Below are 16,563 nucleotides of genomic sequence, written 5' to 3'. Positions count from 1 at the left end.
TCTAACCAGATGGGGAGTGAATTATGTCACAATAAATCTTCTTCTTCTTCTTTTTTTAAGATCGCTCCTTTCCTCCTTTATCATTTTTGCCTTCCAAATCTCTCCCTTGCCCAAAATGTCACTGTGGTTCAGGTTAACCTGTAACTATGTAAAGGAAGAAAAATTCTGGGACTCAGTTCTTGTTTAACTGAGTTAATGCAGTACAAAACCATGACAAATATTTTCTGTTAAACTATGTTAATTTTGTTTAAAAAGTAAACTTTTAAGCTAGATGGAGAACCCACATTCTAGCTCTAAGGAAGTCATCTCTGGATATAAGTAAAGGTTCTATCAATATCTTTGTAGTTTAAAAAATGATATGATATGTTTAGAGATGCCTGGGTGGCTCAGTTGTTAAGTGTCTGCCTTTGGCTCACGTCATGATCCCAGGGTCCTGGGATCGAGCCCCACGTTGGGCTCCCAGCTCCACGGGAAGCCTGCTTCTCCCTCTCCCACTCCCCCAGGTTATGTTCCCTCTCCCACTGTGTCTCTCTCAGTCAAATAAATAAATAAAATCTTTTTTTAATGATATGTTTATACAAGAATGCATAGGACTAAATAAATTGTAAACAGTTATGTTTTCTTGTCTCTAAAGAATAATGTGAATTATTACAGTACTAGGAATAATGGGCTTATTTATTTTTTTTAAAAAGATTTTATTTATTTATTTGATAAAGAAAGATCACAAGTAGGCAGAGAGGCAGGCAGAGAGAGATGAGGAAGCAGGCTCCCCGCTGAGCAGAGAACCCGATGCGGTACTCGATCCTAGGACCCTGGGATCATGACCTGAGCCGAAGGCAGAGACTTAACCCAGTGAGCCACCCAGGCGCCCTATTTTTTATTTTTATTTTTTTAAAGATTTTATTTATTGGGGTGCCTGGGTGGCTCAGTGAGTTAAGTCTCTGCCTTCGGCTCAGGTCATGATCCCAGGGTCCTGGGATTGAGCCCCACATCGGACTCTCTGCTCAGTGGGGAGCCTGCTTCTCCCCCCACACCCCCGCCTGACTCTCTGCCTACTTGTGAGCTCTCTCTCTGTCAAATAAATAAATATGATCTTTTAAAATTGACACAGAGAGAGAGAGAGAGAGAGCACAAGTAGGAGGAGCAGCAGGCAGAGGAGAAGTAGGCTCTGTACTGGAGCCTGATATGGGGCTTGATCCCAGGACCCTGGGATCATGACCTGAGCCAAAGGCAGACACTTAACCGCCTGAGCCACCCAAGTACCCCAGAAACATGTTTTTTTAAAAAAGCAAATTTAGCTTACTTCCTGGACATCTCTCAGATGTCAAAGCAAGCTAAAACTAAACTAAAAATAAAAATAAAACTATGATTATTTATATTCAGGTCATAAGATGACAGATAATTCTGGTAGACATTAAATAAGTATGATGATACTAAGCTCAGAAATTAAGTGATGCATGAGTTTTGCATAGACGTGTTTCCCAATGGCTATACGTACATGCAAAGATACCCCACATAATTAGTCTGTAGGGAAATGCAAGTCAAAATCAGTGACATACCACTTCATATCCAATAAGATGGCTAAAACACAAAAGACAGTAACAAGTTGGAAAAAATGTAGAATAATGTATGTGGAATTCATGGAACTCTCATACATTTTTTGTAGGATTGTAAAATGGTATAGCCACTTTGAAAGACAGTTTGGTAATTATTCAAAATGCTGAACCTAGAGGTACCATATGCCCGAGCAATTCCACTGCTGGGCCAGAATAGGCAAATCCACAGAAACAGAAAATACAGTAGTGGGTTCCGGCAGCCGGAAGAAGGAGGTTCATGGTAAATGATTCTTACTGATTATGAGGTTTCTCATGGTTGTGATAAAAACGTTCTGTAAGTAGACAGTAGTAGTGGTTGCACGAATCTATGAGTATACTAAAAACTATGAATTGTATGTTTTATTTATTTTTTTAAAGATTTTAGTTATTTAACAGAGAGAGACACAGAATTGTGCTTTAAATGGGTGAAATTTATGGTATATGAATCAGATCTCAATAAAGCTATTATTTTTTTTAAGATTTTATTTATTCATTTATTTGACAGAGAGAGAGATAGGGAGAGAGAGAGAAAGCACAAATGGGGGAGCGGCAGGCAGAGGCGGAGGGAGAAGCAGGCTCTGTGCTGAGCAGGGCTGGATCCCAGGACCCTGGAATCATGACCTGAACTGAAGGCAGACATTTAACCAATAGTAAATACTCGGAGGTTTAAATTTTATGTTTTTACCTCTTGAAAGCTGCTTCACTGAAATCTTTAGACTTACTTGACCAAAGAGGGTATGTAACAGCAAATAAACACATGAAAAAATGCTCAACACTGTATTAGAGAAGGTCAAATTAATAACCACAATGAGATAACACTCCACAGCTATCCCTAAAACTGAAAAGACTGACCATACCAATTATTGGTGAGGATTAGAAAAATTAACACTTGCATGTTGCTGATGGGAATATAAAATGGTACTTTGGCAGTTTGGCAGCTTTTTAAAATAATAGTATGTGCCTTCCATATGACTCAACCTTTCCACTCCTAGGTATTTATACAACAAACATGAAAGATATTATCCTACAAAGACATATCCACGAATGTTCCTAGTAGCTTTATTTTAAATAGCCCAAACTGAAAACCCAGACAAGTTCATGGATAAACAAATTAGGGTATGTTCTACAGATGGAATGTTACACGGCAATAAAAAAGAATGAACTATTCATACATGAAACCATAGGGATAAATCTCAAAATAAGTATGCTGAGTGAGAGATGTTAGACAAGAAAGGAGTACATGCTGTGTGAATACATTTGTATAAAAGTCTGTAAGATGCAAAATAATCTAGGTAGTGATGGCTTAGGGAAGAGGGGGTAGAACAAAGAGGAAGGAGGAATTACAAAAGCAACACGTGAGTGTGATAAATAAATTAGTTTTCTTGGTTGTGGTTGTGGTGCTAGCTTCACTGTATACATATGTTAATACTTATGTTTAGACATATGTTAATTCAAGGTAATATTTTTTAAAGCATCAAGGAAGCTCTTCATACAGATCTGTCAAATAAAAAATACATAAAAGTCATGTTTTCAGTGTAATGTGCATATCTATGATATTTTATGCATGTATATATATATTTTTTGCATATTTTGTAGCCAGACAGGCTACAATTCAACTAAACACCTGAAATAATTCCCTCCTGCTGCCTCTATAATCCTTTTCCACTCTTTTTATTTTTTTTAAGATTTTATTTATTTATTTGACAGAGAGAGTTCACAGTAGACAGAGAGGCAGGCAGAGAGAAAGAGAGGGAAGCAGGCTCCCTGCTGAGCAGAGATTCCCGATGCGGGACTCAATCCCAGGATCCTGAGATCATGACCTGAGCCGAAGGCAGCGGCTTAACCCACTGAGCCACCCAGGCACCCCTTTTCCACTCTTAATCTTGGCAACCACTGATCTGTTATATTTGTTTTTATATTTTTACTTTTTAAAAAAGATTTTATTTATTTGAGAGAGAGAGTGTGTGCGCGAGCATGTGCGGAGGAGGGGCAGAGGGAGAGGGAAAGAAATCATTCCAAGTAGGCTCCACACCCAGCATGGATCCTGATATAGGGCTTGACTCATGACCCTGAGATCATGACCTGAGCTGAAATCAAGAGTTGAACGCTGAACTACCCAGTCTGTACTTAAGATTTTTAATATGGTTTCACAATTGTTCCAGCACCAGTACTCCACACAATGATTTCCTTTTATAAGGCACTCAGTTTATTTGAACTTAACCATGACTGGAGCAGCAGAAAAACTTGACCTTCTGTAAGTGCTTTATAGGTACTTGTTATTATTGCTGATAATGATGACTGCTTGTATACTGTGAACCTTCTTATGGTCCAAAAAACATTTTGCCTGGAAGTCAGGAACATAATGATTAACTAAAATTACAGTTATTCCAAATGAGTATTTTCTCTTTTTGCTCTTGAGGTTTGTTTTTTGGGGGTGGGGGGGATTGGGTGTTTTCCATAAATAACTTGGAGAGATAAAATATATGACCACTTTTGCTAACTACAGTCATGTAATAATGGCAATTAAAATTTCCATTAAGGGGCGCCTGGGTGGCTCAGTGGGTTAAGCCTCTGCCTTCGGCTCAGGTCATGATCCCAGGGTCCTGGGATCGAGTCCCGCATCGGGCTCTCTGCTCAGCGGGGAGCCTGTTTCCTCCTCTCTCTCTCTGCCTGCCTCTCTGCCTACTTGTGATCTCTCTGTCAAATAAATAAATAAAATCTTTAAAAAAAAATAAAAAAAAATAAAATTTCCATTAAACATTATTCAATATTATAGGTGAATGACATTGTTCTTGTTGAGATTTTTACCTCAAAATGCAAGATTTAGTCAGGGAATGGAACATATCTTCTCTTACAATGGGCCAGTTTCCCAATTTCGTTATCATCAAAATATTGGTTGCAGATAATTCTGCTGTGATGTCTGTCAGTCACCTTCCATCCACATCTTTAAACGAGATTGCCCCTGCCTACTTCTCCAAGAGTTGGCTCACACATAATATTGCTCTTCAGTCCCTAGCCAGCTGGACCAGGAGTGGACTAACCTGGGCTAATTGGTTTTTCTCTCCTCAGAATTTGGAGTTGGAGTTTCTTTGCCTGCTTGAGGGGGAGAAAATACATAGCTGATATGGGTACAGACTGCATGTACATTTGGGCATGTGTGGTGCTGGGGCATTTGTCTAGGGCCCTGCTACACCATGTAGTAGAACTTGGAAACTTGCCATTCCAAATAGTAGGTATGCAGAATGCCCTGCTACTCAGCCGAAACTCCCTCTCAGCTTTACCCACTTTGTCATGTCTTTTTTAAATATTTAAAATTTTATTTATGTATTTATTTAAATAAGCTCTGTGCCCTATGTGATGCTTGAACTCATGACCCTAAGATCAAGGGTCTACTGACTGACCCAGGCAGGCACCCCTCTCATGTCTCCTTTTTCTATTCCCTAGCAGGATCAGGTGAAGGGCTTAGCAATCTTTAGATCAGAGGCAATCACTCGTCCTCAACTTATTGAGGCAGGTAATGTTTCAGAGGGTTCAAGCACCTCTACTTCATGAATGATTCTTTTGGTAACTCCCTTCCTGGTCTTAGGGAAGGGGGAAATTCTTTACTCTCCCTCACAATGTAAGGAGAGAGAAGGCCCTCTCTTTAGAACACTGTATTCCCTCTAAAAGACAGCTTTCATTACTCCTGTCTTCCCTTACATGAGGAAGGGGATAATGGTGGGGGTTGTGCTCCTTTTCTTAACTGATGCCTGTCACTAGACCCAATAGGGAAGGGATAGAGTCTAAAAGCTGATGCTTGGGCGCCTGGGTGGCTCAGTGGGTTAAGCCGCTGCCTTCAGCTCAGGTCATGATCTCAGGGTCCTGGGATCGAGCCCCGCATCGGGCTCTCTGCTCAGCAGGGAGCCTGCTTCCCTCTCTCTCTCTCTGCCTGCCTCTCCATCTACTTGTGATTTCTCTCTGTCAAATAAATAAATAAAATCTTTAAAAAAAAATAAAAAAAATAAAAGCTGATGCTTAAAAATAAATAAATAAATAAATAAAGCAAGCCAAGGGCGCCTCTGTGTTTTAGTGGGTTAAGCCTCTACCTTTGGCTCAGGTCATAATCTCAGGGTGCTGGGATGGAGCCCTGCATTCAGGCTTTCTGCTCAGCAGGGAGTCTGCTCCCCCCACCCACACCTGCCTCTCTGCCTACTTGCGATCTCTCTGTCAAATAAATAAATAAAATCTTCTAAATAAATAAGTAAAATCTGATGCTTCTTCAAACACCGAATGGGTTAGGGGAAGATAGATCTTTTTTTTTTTTTTTCTTTTTAAGTAATCTCTACACCCAATGTGGGGTTTGAACTCATGATCTTGAGATCAAGACTTCCATGATCCACTGCCTGAGCCAGCTAGGTATCCCAGGGGAAGGTAGTCTTTAGTATCGTGTATTTTTAGCTGTGGGCCAAAAACAGAACCTCTTTTCACTTGAAATGAAACAATCCCTGATACAGAGAGTGATTTGAGCTGGACTCTTTTCAAACTCTGTTTTATATAATTAGAAGCATAAGTGCATCATTTGAAGTAGAGATGTGCTAATATGTATATAAGCCTAATATTACAAATCATTCAGAATTGCCTCGTCTTTTAATAGTCTAGTTCATTATTGTTTACAGAGCATTTTAATATATATTATACCTTTAATTAAATGTGTGGGTTGTTGCTGACCCACAGTCCTATGGGATTGAATCTATGAACATTCCAGAGCATCCTAATATCCCATTTAGTTTCTAATTATATTTCTTCCTCAAGGTCCACAGCCTCCTTCCCAGAGCTAAAGGTTTTCTAGTCATAGCTGATCCTAGATTAAATCCTCTTCAGAAAAAGAACATCTTTTCATCTATTTTAGTCTCCCATTAATTTGGCATTTAGATTCCTTTTAACAACTTAAAGTTGATTTCCACTAGCAAGGGAAAGTTAAATAGGTGGCATTTTGGAATGTGGCTGAAGCTAAAAGTCTGTGGATTTAGTCAGACAAAGAGGTAATAATAATAGCCAGGAATGGGAAATGAGTACTTAAAACCCTCCTGTAATGATTTGGGGTCCCTTTACGATGTACAATTCTACATACCACATTAGGAGAAAAAATATTCCTATAGTAGATGATGATATCTTTTAATTTTCTAAAAAGATTTTATTTGTATATTTGTGCACACGCGAGTGAGAGGATGCATATACACAAGCAGGAGGTGGGAGAAGCAGGACCCAGGGATCATGACCTGAGCTGAAGGCAGTTGCTTAACCAACTGAGCCACCTAGGTGCCTCAAAGATGGTATCTTTTAAGCTTTAAAGAGACTTAAATACTTTGATGAGGAATTAGATAGAGATTGCAGAATCAAAACAGACATAGCTTAATAAATGTTAGAACTTAATAGCCCCTAGTTTTATTTGTGTGTGTGTGTTTAATGTGTTCCAGAGAATGAAATAAGTAATTTATATATTTTTTAAAAGATTTTATTTTTAAGTGGTCTCTATACCCAGCATGTGACTAGAACCCACAAACCCTGAGTTCAAGAAATTGCGAGCTTGGTAAGAATGTCCAATGGAAAAAAGACAGTCTCTTCAACAAAAGGTGTTGGGAAAATTGGGCAGCCACATGCAGAAGAATGAGACTGGACCATTTCTTTACACCACACACAAAAATAGACTCAAAGTGGATGAAAGATCTCAATGTGAGAAAGGAACCCATCAAAATCCTGGAGGAGAACAAAGGCAGGAACCTCTTTGACCTCAGCTGCAGCAACTTCTTCCTAGAAACATTGCCAAAGGCAACAGAAGCAAGGGCAAAAATGATCTATTGGGATTTAATCAAGATAAAAAAACTTTTGCACAGCAAAGGGAACAGTCAACAAAACCAAAAGACAACTGACAGAATGGGAGAAGATATTGGCAAATGACATATCAGATAAAGGGCTAGTATCCAAAATCTATAAAGAACTTATCAAATTCAACACCCAAAGAACAAATAATTCAATCAAGAAATGGGCAGAGGACAGGAATAGTCACTTCTGCAAAGAAAACATCCAAATGGCCATCAGGCACATGAAAAAGTACTCCACATCACTCGATATCAGAAAAATACAAATCAAAAGAACAGTGAGATACCACCTCATACCAGTCAGAATGGCTAAAATTAACAAGTCAGGAAACGACAGATGTTGGCGAGGACGTGGAGAAATGGGAACCCTCTTACACTGTTGATGGGAATGCAAGATGGTGCATCCATTTTGGAAAACAGTGTGGAGATTCCTCAAAAAATTAAAAATAGAGCTACCCTACAACCCAGCAACCGCACTACTGGGTATTTACAATAAAGTTACAAATGAAGTGCTCCAAAGGGGCATGTGCACCTAAATGTTTATATCAGCAATGTCCACAATAGCCAAATTATGGAAAGAATCTAGAGGTCCATCAACAGATGAATGGATAAAGAAGATGTGGTGTATATATGCAAGGAATAATATGCAGCCATCAAAAAACCTGAAATCCTGCCATCTGCAACTACATGGATGGAGCTAGAGGGCGTTATGCTAAATGAAATAAGTCAATCAGAGAAAGACAGTTACCATATAATCCTTCTCATGTGAGGAATTTGAGAGACAGGGCAGGAGGTCATGGGGGGTGGGGAAGGGAGGGGAAAAAATGAAACAAGGTGGGACCAAGGAGGGAGAGAAAGCATAAGAGACTTTTAATCTCAGGAAACAAACTGACAGTTCCTGGGGGCTGAGAAGGGAGGGATAGGGTGGCTGGGTTGTGGATATTGGGGAGGGGATGTGCTATGGTGAGTGCTGTGAATTGTGTAAGCCTGACGATTCATAGACCTGTACCCCTGAAGCAAATAATACATTATATATGTTAATTTAAAAAAGAAAGAAAGAAAGAAGTTGCATACTCTACTCACTGAGCCAAGCATGCACTCACAAGTAATATCTTCTAAAAAGAAGAAATGTGGAAGGGCAAATTGCAACCGTACTGAAGCTATCATACTGCTTCTCCACACTTATTAAATAGTATCCATACTTGCTTATTAAACATTATCCCCAATGTCGGGGGACAAATAATTTGCCTTTTTTTTCCTAACCCAAAGAAATGTCTTTCTTACTCAAATTTCTACTCATGAAACAAATATATTCCTTCACCACATCCCCTTCCTCGATATCTGTTACACAAAATTTTGAAAGATCATTCTAAAAATTCTATCTTAATGTTATTACTAATAATTAGTAAATAGAATATTACCTATTTATTATTATATAAAATAAGATGAACATCTAAAATCTTATTTGGTTTCTTTAGCAGTTCTTTTTTTCCCTTTGCTGTTTTAAATTATGAAGATACAACTCATTTTCTCTATCTGAGGAAAGCGCACAATAGTAATGAGACAGCAAACTCTTAAAAATATACGAGTAATTTAATTTATTTTGATGACTATAAAAATGAATATACTTCCTCAAGATCTAATTCTCCTGAATTTAAGTTATATAACTAACTTCAACTGGCTAACAGTGAAGGTTTTACACTGAATAATAAAATAGCTCAAATATGAATTTGAAGTGCCTCACTAACTTTCAAAAAAAAGTTAGTTGGGGTGCCTGGGTGGCTCAGTCTTTGAGTGTCTGCCTTCGTCTCAGGTCACAATCCCCTCGCATCGGGCTCTCTGCTCTGCGGAGGCCTGCTTCTGCCTCTCTCACTCCCCCTGCTTGTGTTCCCTCTCTCGCTGTGTCTTTCTCTGTCAAAGAAATAAATGAAATCTTCAAAAAAAAGTTAGTTACTATAGAAGCATTACTGACCAAAATTAATCCCGCCTAAATTAAGAATTTACATATAAAAAATTGAGAATTTAGAAGAAATTAGAATAAATATTCATTAAATGTTTGGATCTGTATTTTCTTTGTAGGCCACATGATTTTCACTCAAAAATGTGCCCATAGTGTCCCAGCACACAATAGGTATTCAACAAACACCTGATGAACTAAAGATAACCTGGGCTGAGAAGGAAAAAAAAGCTCAAAGGAAAATAGGAAATATTTAATTATATTTAAAATTTTAAATTTCAACACATTAAAAATTAATGCAAAGAAGACTGCAAACCGTAAAAGCATTGGAAGTAAATATGATAGGTTTAAAAAAAAAATTATTTGTTTGAGAGAGAGAGAGTGAGCACAGCAGGGGGAGGGGCAGAGGGAGAGGGAGAAAGACTCACTGCTGAGCAGGAAGCCAGATGCAGGGCTCGATCCTGGATACCAAGATCGTGACCTGAGCCAAAAGCAGATGCTTAACCAACTGAGCCACCCAGGTGCCCAAGAGTAGAGATCTTTATTAAAAAGATAAAACATTAAAAAAAAAAAAAAAAGATAAGGGACGCCTGGGTGGCTCGGTTGGTTAAGCAGCTGCCTTCGGCTCAGGTCATGATCCCAGCGTCCTGGGATCGAGTCCCGCATCGGGCTCCTTGCTCAGCAGGGAGCCTGCTTCTCCCTCTGCCTCTGCCTGCCATTCTGTCTGCATTCTGTCTGCCTGTGCTTGCTCTCGCCCTCTCTCTCTCTGATAAATAAATAAAATCTTAAAAAAAAAAAAAAAAGATAAAACATAAAAACATAGATGTCTTTGAATTTCAAGTTATCTCAGGCATTTTAACAGTTGGTAAACTGTTTTAATAGGTGCAAAACCTTCAGGTCTGATATAAAACATCAATCTCAACTAGTTTGGAATGAACGGATTCATTTTAAGAACAAAGCCCAATATCCTTAGAATATTAATATTAAAAAACAAAGCAATTCTCAATATGCTCAATTCAGACTACAGTCCAGTTGCTGCAATATTTTTAAAATTTCAAACATGAAGGGTACCTAGGTGATTCAGTTGGTTGAACATATGACTGTTGATTTTAGCTTAGGTCATGATCTCAGTGACCTGGGATCGAGTCCATGTTGCGCTCTGCATTCAGTGTGGAGTTTGCTTGAGATTCTCTCCCCCTCTCCCTCTGCTCCTACCCTTGCTTTAGAGAGAGAGTGCACACACACTCTCTCTCTAAATAAATAAAATAATTTAAATAAAATATTTTAAAAAATGTTTTTCAGGGGCACCTGGGTGGCTTGGTGGGTTAAGGCCTCTGCCTTTAGCTTAGGTCATGATCCCAGGATCCTGGGATAGAGCCCCGCATTGGGCTCTCCACTCAGTAGGGAGCCTGCTTCCCCCCTCCCCACCTGCCTCTCTGCCTACTTGTGATCTCTGTCTGTCAAATAAATAAATAAAATCTAAAAAAAAGAAAGAAAGAAAGAAAGAAAGAAACCGTCTTCTTTAAAAAAATTTTTTTTCAAACATGGTAAAATCAGAATTATCTCACTTCTTAATACCACCATCTTTACCTTTTAATATTCCTTTTCTTAGTGTTTATTCATCTGTGTAATAATCTTTACCCAGATTTAATTATAGTGAGCATGTTGTCTCATTTACCCCCTTAACAACAGGTCCAGAAGCATTTTTCCGTGTGCTGTACGGTAGTCATATGAATTATGATTCATTCACTGATGACTTCTATAGAACATTATACTGGAAGTCCTAGTTAGAGCCATTAAACAAGAAAAATAAATAAAAGTTCTGCAAATTGGAAAAGAAGTAAAATCATCTCTGTTTGGAGATGGAATTATCTAAAATGTAGAAAACTCTATAAAGATTCCACCAAAAAACTGTTAGAACTAACAAATTCAGAAAGGGTTCAGGATACAAAATCAACATTAAAAAAATCAGTTTGCATTTCTATATACAAATAATGAATAATCCAAAAGAAAAATTAAGAAAACAGGGTCTCCTGGGTGGCTCAGTGGGTTAAGCCTCTGCCTTCAGCTCAGGTCATGATCTCAGGGTTCTAGGATTGAGGCCCACGGACTCTCTGCTCAGCAGGAAGCCTGCCTCCCCCTCTCTCTCTGCTGCCTCTCTGCCTACTTATGATCTCTCTCTCTCTGTCAAGTAAATAAATAAAATCTTTTTTAAAAAGAAAAGAAAAATTAAGAAAATTCAATTTATAATAACATCAAAAAGAATAAAATATTGAAGAATAAACTTAAGGAAGTGAAAAACCACTACACCAAAAACAAGAAAACATTGCTGAAAGAAATTAAAGATACAAGTAAATGAAAAGACATCCATCCTGTCTTCATGGATTGGAAGACTTTATACCATTTTGACATCTATACTACCCAAAGTGATCTATAGATCAACACATTCCCTATCAAAATCACAATGACATTTTTTGCAGAAATAGAAAAATCATTCCTTAAGTTGATATGGAATCGCAAGATACCCAGAATAGTTTTTTTAAAAAAATTTAAACATGAAGAAAAAAGTTGGAGGTCTCACTTTTCTAGATAGGACCACAGAAATCATAGTCAAAACAGTGTGTACTGACATAAAAATGGACACACACACACACGCACACACACAAATAAGATAGAATAAAGAACCCAGAAGTAAACACTCACATGTATGGCCTGATGATTTTTGACAAGAGTATCAAGATTATTCAATAGGGAAAGAACAGTCTTTTCAATAAATGGTGCTCAGAAAAATGAATGTCCAATGCAAAGGAATGAAGTTAGACCGTTACCTTCCACTATATAAAAAAATCAGCTGAAAATTGACCAAAGATTTAAACTTAATAGCTAAAACTGTAAAACTCTCAGAAGAGAACAGACAGGGGGGAGTGGGGCCGTGGGTGGCTCAGTTTATTAAGTGTCTGCCTTTGGCTCCAGTTGTGGTCTCAGAGTCCTGGGATCAAGCAGCATTAGACTCCCTTTCCCTTTATATGTGCATGCTCTCTCTCTGTCAAATAAATAAAATCTTATATTAAAAAAAGAGAGAAGAAAAGAGAGGAAAAGCATCATTGGATTTGGTAATGACTTCCTGGATATGACACCAAAAGCAGAGGCAATAAAAGAAAAAAATAAATTGGACTTAATCAAAATTGAAAACTTTGTGCAAAGGACACTGTCCGCAGAGTGAAAAGACAACCCATGCAATGAAAGAAAATATTTGCCAATTATATATCTGATAAGGGGTTAATATCCAGAATATATAGAGAACTATAACTCGACAACAGAAAAATGAGCCACCCAATTAAAAAGTGGGCAAAGTAATTGAACAGACAGTTCTCTAAAGAAGATATATAATACAAATTGCCAATAAACACATGTAAAGATTTTCAGCATCCATAATTATCAGGACAATGCAAATCAAAGCTATAATCACACCCATTAGGATAAATAATATGGAAAACAAAGGAAGTAACAAGTGTTGGTGAGGATGTGAAGAAATCGGAAGCCTCATGCGCTGCTGGTGGGAATGTAAAATGGTACAGCTATTGTGGATAACAGTATGATGGTTCCTCAAACATAGGATCCAGCAATTTCACTTCAGGGTGTATGTCTAAAAGAATGAAAAAGCAGTGACTTGAATAGATATTTGTACTCCCATATTCATGGAAGTTTTACAATAAGCCAAAAGGTGGAAGCAACCCAAGTTTTTGTCAATGGATGAACAAATAAATAAAACATGGCAAACACACTCAATGGAACATTATTCAGCCTTAAAAAGGAAAGAAATCCTGCTATATGCTACATGGATAACTTTAAATTATGCTCAATGAGGGGTGCCTGGGTGGTCCAATCAGTTTAAGCATCGGACTCTCGGTTTTGGCTCAGGTCATGATCTCAGGGTTGTGAAACTGAGCCTCATGTCCTGTGGAGTCTCCTTAAGACTCTTTCTTCCTCCATGTCCCCCACATAAATAAATCTTTAAAAAAGAAATTATGCTAAGTGAAATAAATCAGTCACAAAAGGACAAATATTGTATGATTCATTCATTTTTTTTAAGCCTTTTAAAAGTAATCTCTATACCCAACATAGGGATCGAATGCATGACCCTAAGATCAAAAGTTACATGTTCTTCTGGACTGAGCCAGCCAAGCACCCTCTGTGATTTATTTTTATGAATTTCCAAGTGTAGTCAAATTTACAGAGACAGAAAATAGAATGGTGTTTGCCAGGGACTGGAAGAAGGGGGGATGGGAAATTAGTGTTTAACAGGCATAGAGTCTTAATTGGGAAAGAAGAAAAAGTTCTGAAAATAGATGTTGGTGATTTTTGCACAACATGAATGTATCTAATGCCATAGAACTATATTCTCAAAGATGGTTAGAATGGTAAATTTCATGATATATATATCTGTATATTTGTGTGTATATATACATCTGTATATGTGCATACACACACACACACACACACACACACACACACACATAAAACCATTCTTTTGGATTAAATTATGTCTCTTCAGATTCATATATTGAAGCCCTAACACTCAATGTGACTATATTTGGAGAGAGGGCCTATAAGGAAGTAATTAAAGTTAAATGAGGTCATAAGGGTAAGCCCTAATTCAACAGCATTAGCGTCCTTATAAGAAGAGACGTTAGGAGGGCCTGGCACAGAAGAAAGGCCATGTGTCATTTATAAGCCAGAAGGAGAGATCTCACCAGAAACCAACCCTGTGGACACCTCAATCTTGGATTTCCTACCACCAGAACTTTGAGAAAATAAATTTCTGTTGTTTGAGCCATCTAGTCTGTGGTATTCTGTTATGGCAGCCTGTATAGAAACAGGCAGCTTGATACAACCACAAAAAAAGGTAAAAAAATATTAATAATTGGGGCATCTGAGTGGCTCAGTGGGTTAAGACAATGCCTTTAGCTCAGGTCATGATCTCAGGTCCTGGGACCAAGTTCCGCACTAGACTCTGCTCGGCTTCCCCCCTTCTCTCTGCCTACTTGTGATCTCTGTCAAATAAATAAATAAAATATTTTTTTAAATATTAATAATTTTTTCATCACAAAACAAATGCAAGGATATGTAAAAATTCAAACCATACAAAAGTGTAAAAAGTCATAAGGAAGTCTCTCATCACCTACTCCTCTTCACCTGCGCTCCTTGCCCCCAGTAACCAATGTCAGTAGTTTTAGGAATATCTTCCAGAATGTTTTTATGAATATAGAAAGCATATATTATTTGCAAACACTTTCTTCTTCTAGATCAAGAATCAAAGTAGGGTCAGGTTCAGAAAGGGAAGAAACTTTCAAGTTTGTTAATCCCTAGCACATAATTTAACATATTCATCCATTCCATTACCATTATATGTTTAGATGATTTCTTGATTTTTTTTCTCCATTATATAAAACGTGGTTAACTTTTTAAAAATCTATTTTAAGGGGTGCCTGGGTGGCTCAGTGGGTTAAGCCTCTGCCTTCGGCTCAGGTCATGATCCCGGGGTCCTGGGATTGAGCCCCTGACCCAAGCCGAAGGCAGAGATCTAACCCACTGAGCCACCCAGGCACCCCAGAGTTGTGAATTTTGAGCCCCATGTTGGGTGGAGAGATTGCTTAAAAATAAAAATCTAAGAATCTCTATAAAGTAGTAGTTTACAAAGGAAATTTACTTTAATTTGCATTTACTTATGTATTTATTTATTTAGAGTAGGGTCCACACGCAGCATGGAGTCCAATGTGGCGCTTGAACTCATGACCCTGAGATCAAGACCCGGAGTTGAGATCAAGAGTTGGATATTTAACTGACTGAGCCACCCAAGCACACCTTAATTTGCATTTTGACGAGATTGAAGATTTTCAAGTATTAGTTATTTGTATTTTTTTGTATCTCAACTCTTTTTGTGTTCATACTCTATACCTATACAAGTATTAGTGGCATTGATTTCTTCTGTATGGATATGTATGAGTTCTTCATATATTATGGTATTACTCCTTTATCAGTATTTATTCCCAGTATTTTCCAAATGTTGTGTCTTTTAATTTTGTGTGTCCACGGGCATCTGGGTGGCTCAGTCGAGTATCAGACTCCTGGTTTCTGCTCAGGTCATGATCTCATGGGTCCTGAGATTGAGCCCTGCCTTGAGCACTGGGTTCAGCAGGGAATCCTCATTAAGAGTCTCTCCCTCTGCCCCTCCCCTGACTCATGCATTTGTACACATGGTCTCTCTAAAATAGATAAATCTTTTTTTTCACGGTTCCTTCTTTTGCCTCAAAAAGTGACATTTATTCAAAGAAAAAAATGACAAGATGTCCATCCCTTGGTTCCCTTCCCTTCCCCCTCCTGCTCCTCTTCAGTCCCCCAGACTGAACCCTGGGTGGGGCTAGGTAGCAGGACAGCTCCTCAGATGAGGTCAGTGACATTGAGTGGCATCTCCTCAATGGAGGTGTTGTAGAAGGTCTTGATGTCTCAAAGAGTCCTCTTGTTTTTTTCTGTCACCATGTTAATAGCCACACCCTTATGGCCAAATCATCCACTGACCAATTCTGTGGATATAGTTTTCCCTGCTCGTGGGAAGGTCATAGTTGATGATTAAAAAAACCTGCTGCACATCAATGCCTCTGGCCTAGGTCAGGGGAGAGAACACGACAGCATGAGCTCGAGGAGGGGACACAATTGAGCCAGAAGGGACTGGAGTTGAGTGTAGGCAGCCAAAGGAAGTCAAAGGAAACAGACATGCCCTCTCCCCCAGCAACCTCAGGCATGCCGGATTTTCTTCCAAGTTGCTGCTTTCCTGAAGAGAGGCATGAGCAGGCCCCCTGGAGAGCGAATCAGCTTGGATTAAAATGGATACATCTTTAAGAAAATTATTTATTGGGTAACTCTTTTGGGTCCTCTACCTCTTTGGGGGCTTTGTACTGTCAAGAAACTTTGATTTACTATCACTCAAATCTTGCTTTGTTACCCCCCCCCCCCAATAAATAAAAGATAATTTAAGAAGTATTTATTCAGTATCTACTATGTTCTGGGTACTGTGGTAGGAATTCTATGTTATTCTTCAAATTACTTTATGTATAGAATCACACACATTTTGTCTTTCTATTGATTAAAGTTT

General features: G+C 38.4%; 1 long non-coding RNA gene and 1 other non-coding gene across 2 annotated transcripts in view; both read right to left on the bottom strand.

Annotated features, from left to right (window-relative positions):
* The window catches only part of LOC132005532 (uncharacterized), a 58,234-nt gene that overhangs the window by 38,108 nt on the left and 3,563 nt on the right, over positions 1–16,563 (bottom strand). The window lies entirely within an intron of this gene.
* On the bottom strand, positions 16,148–16,290 carry LOC132009516 (small nucleolar RNA SNORA67). The gene has a single exon (XR_009401983.1). It is a non-coding gene; the product is annotated as a small nucleolar RNA SNORA67 (small nucleolar RNA).

Source organism: Mustela nigripes, chromosome 1 (assembly GCF_022355385.1).
Source record: "Mustela nigripes isolate SB6536 chromosome 1, MUSNIG.SB6536, whole genome shotgun sequence".
In the NCBI taxonomy this organism is placed as follows: domain Eukaryota; kingdom Metazoa; phylum Chordata; class Mammalia; order Carnivora; family Mustelidae; genus Mustela; species Mustela nigripes.
This window is presented reverse-complemented; position numbering and strand designations above follow the sequence as displayed.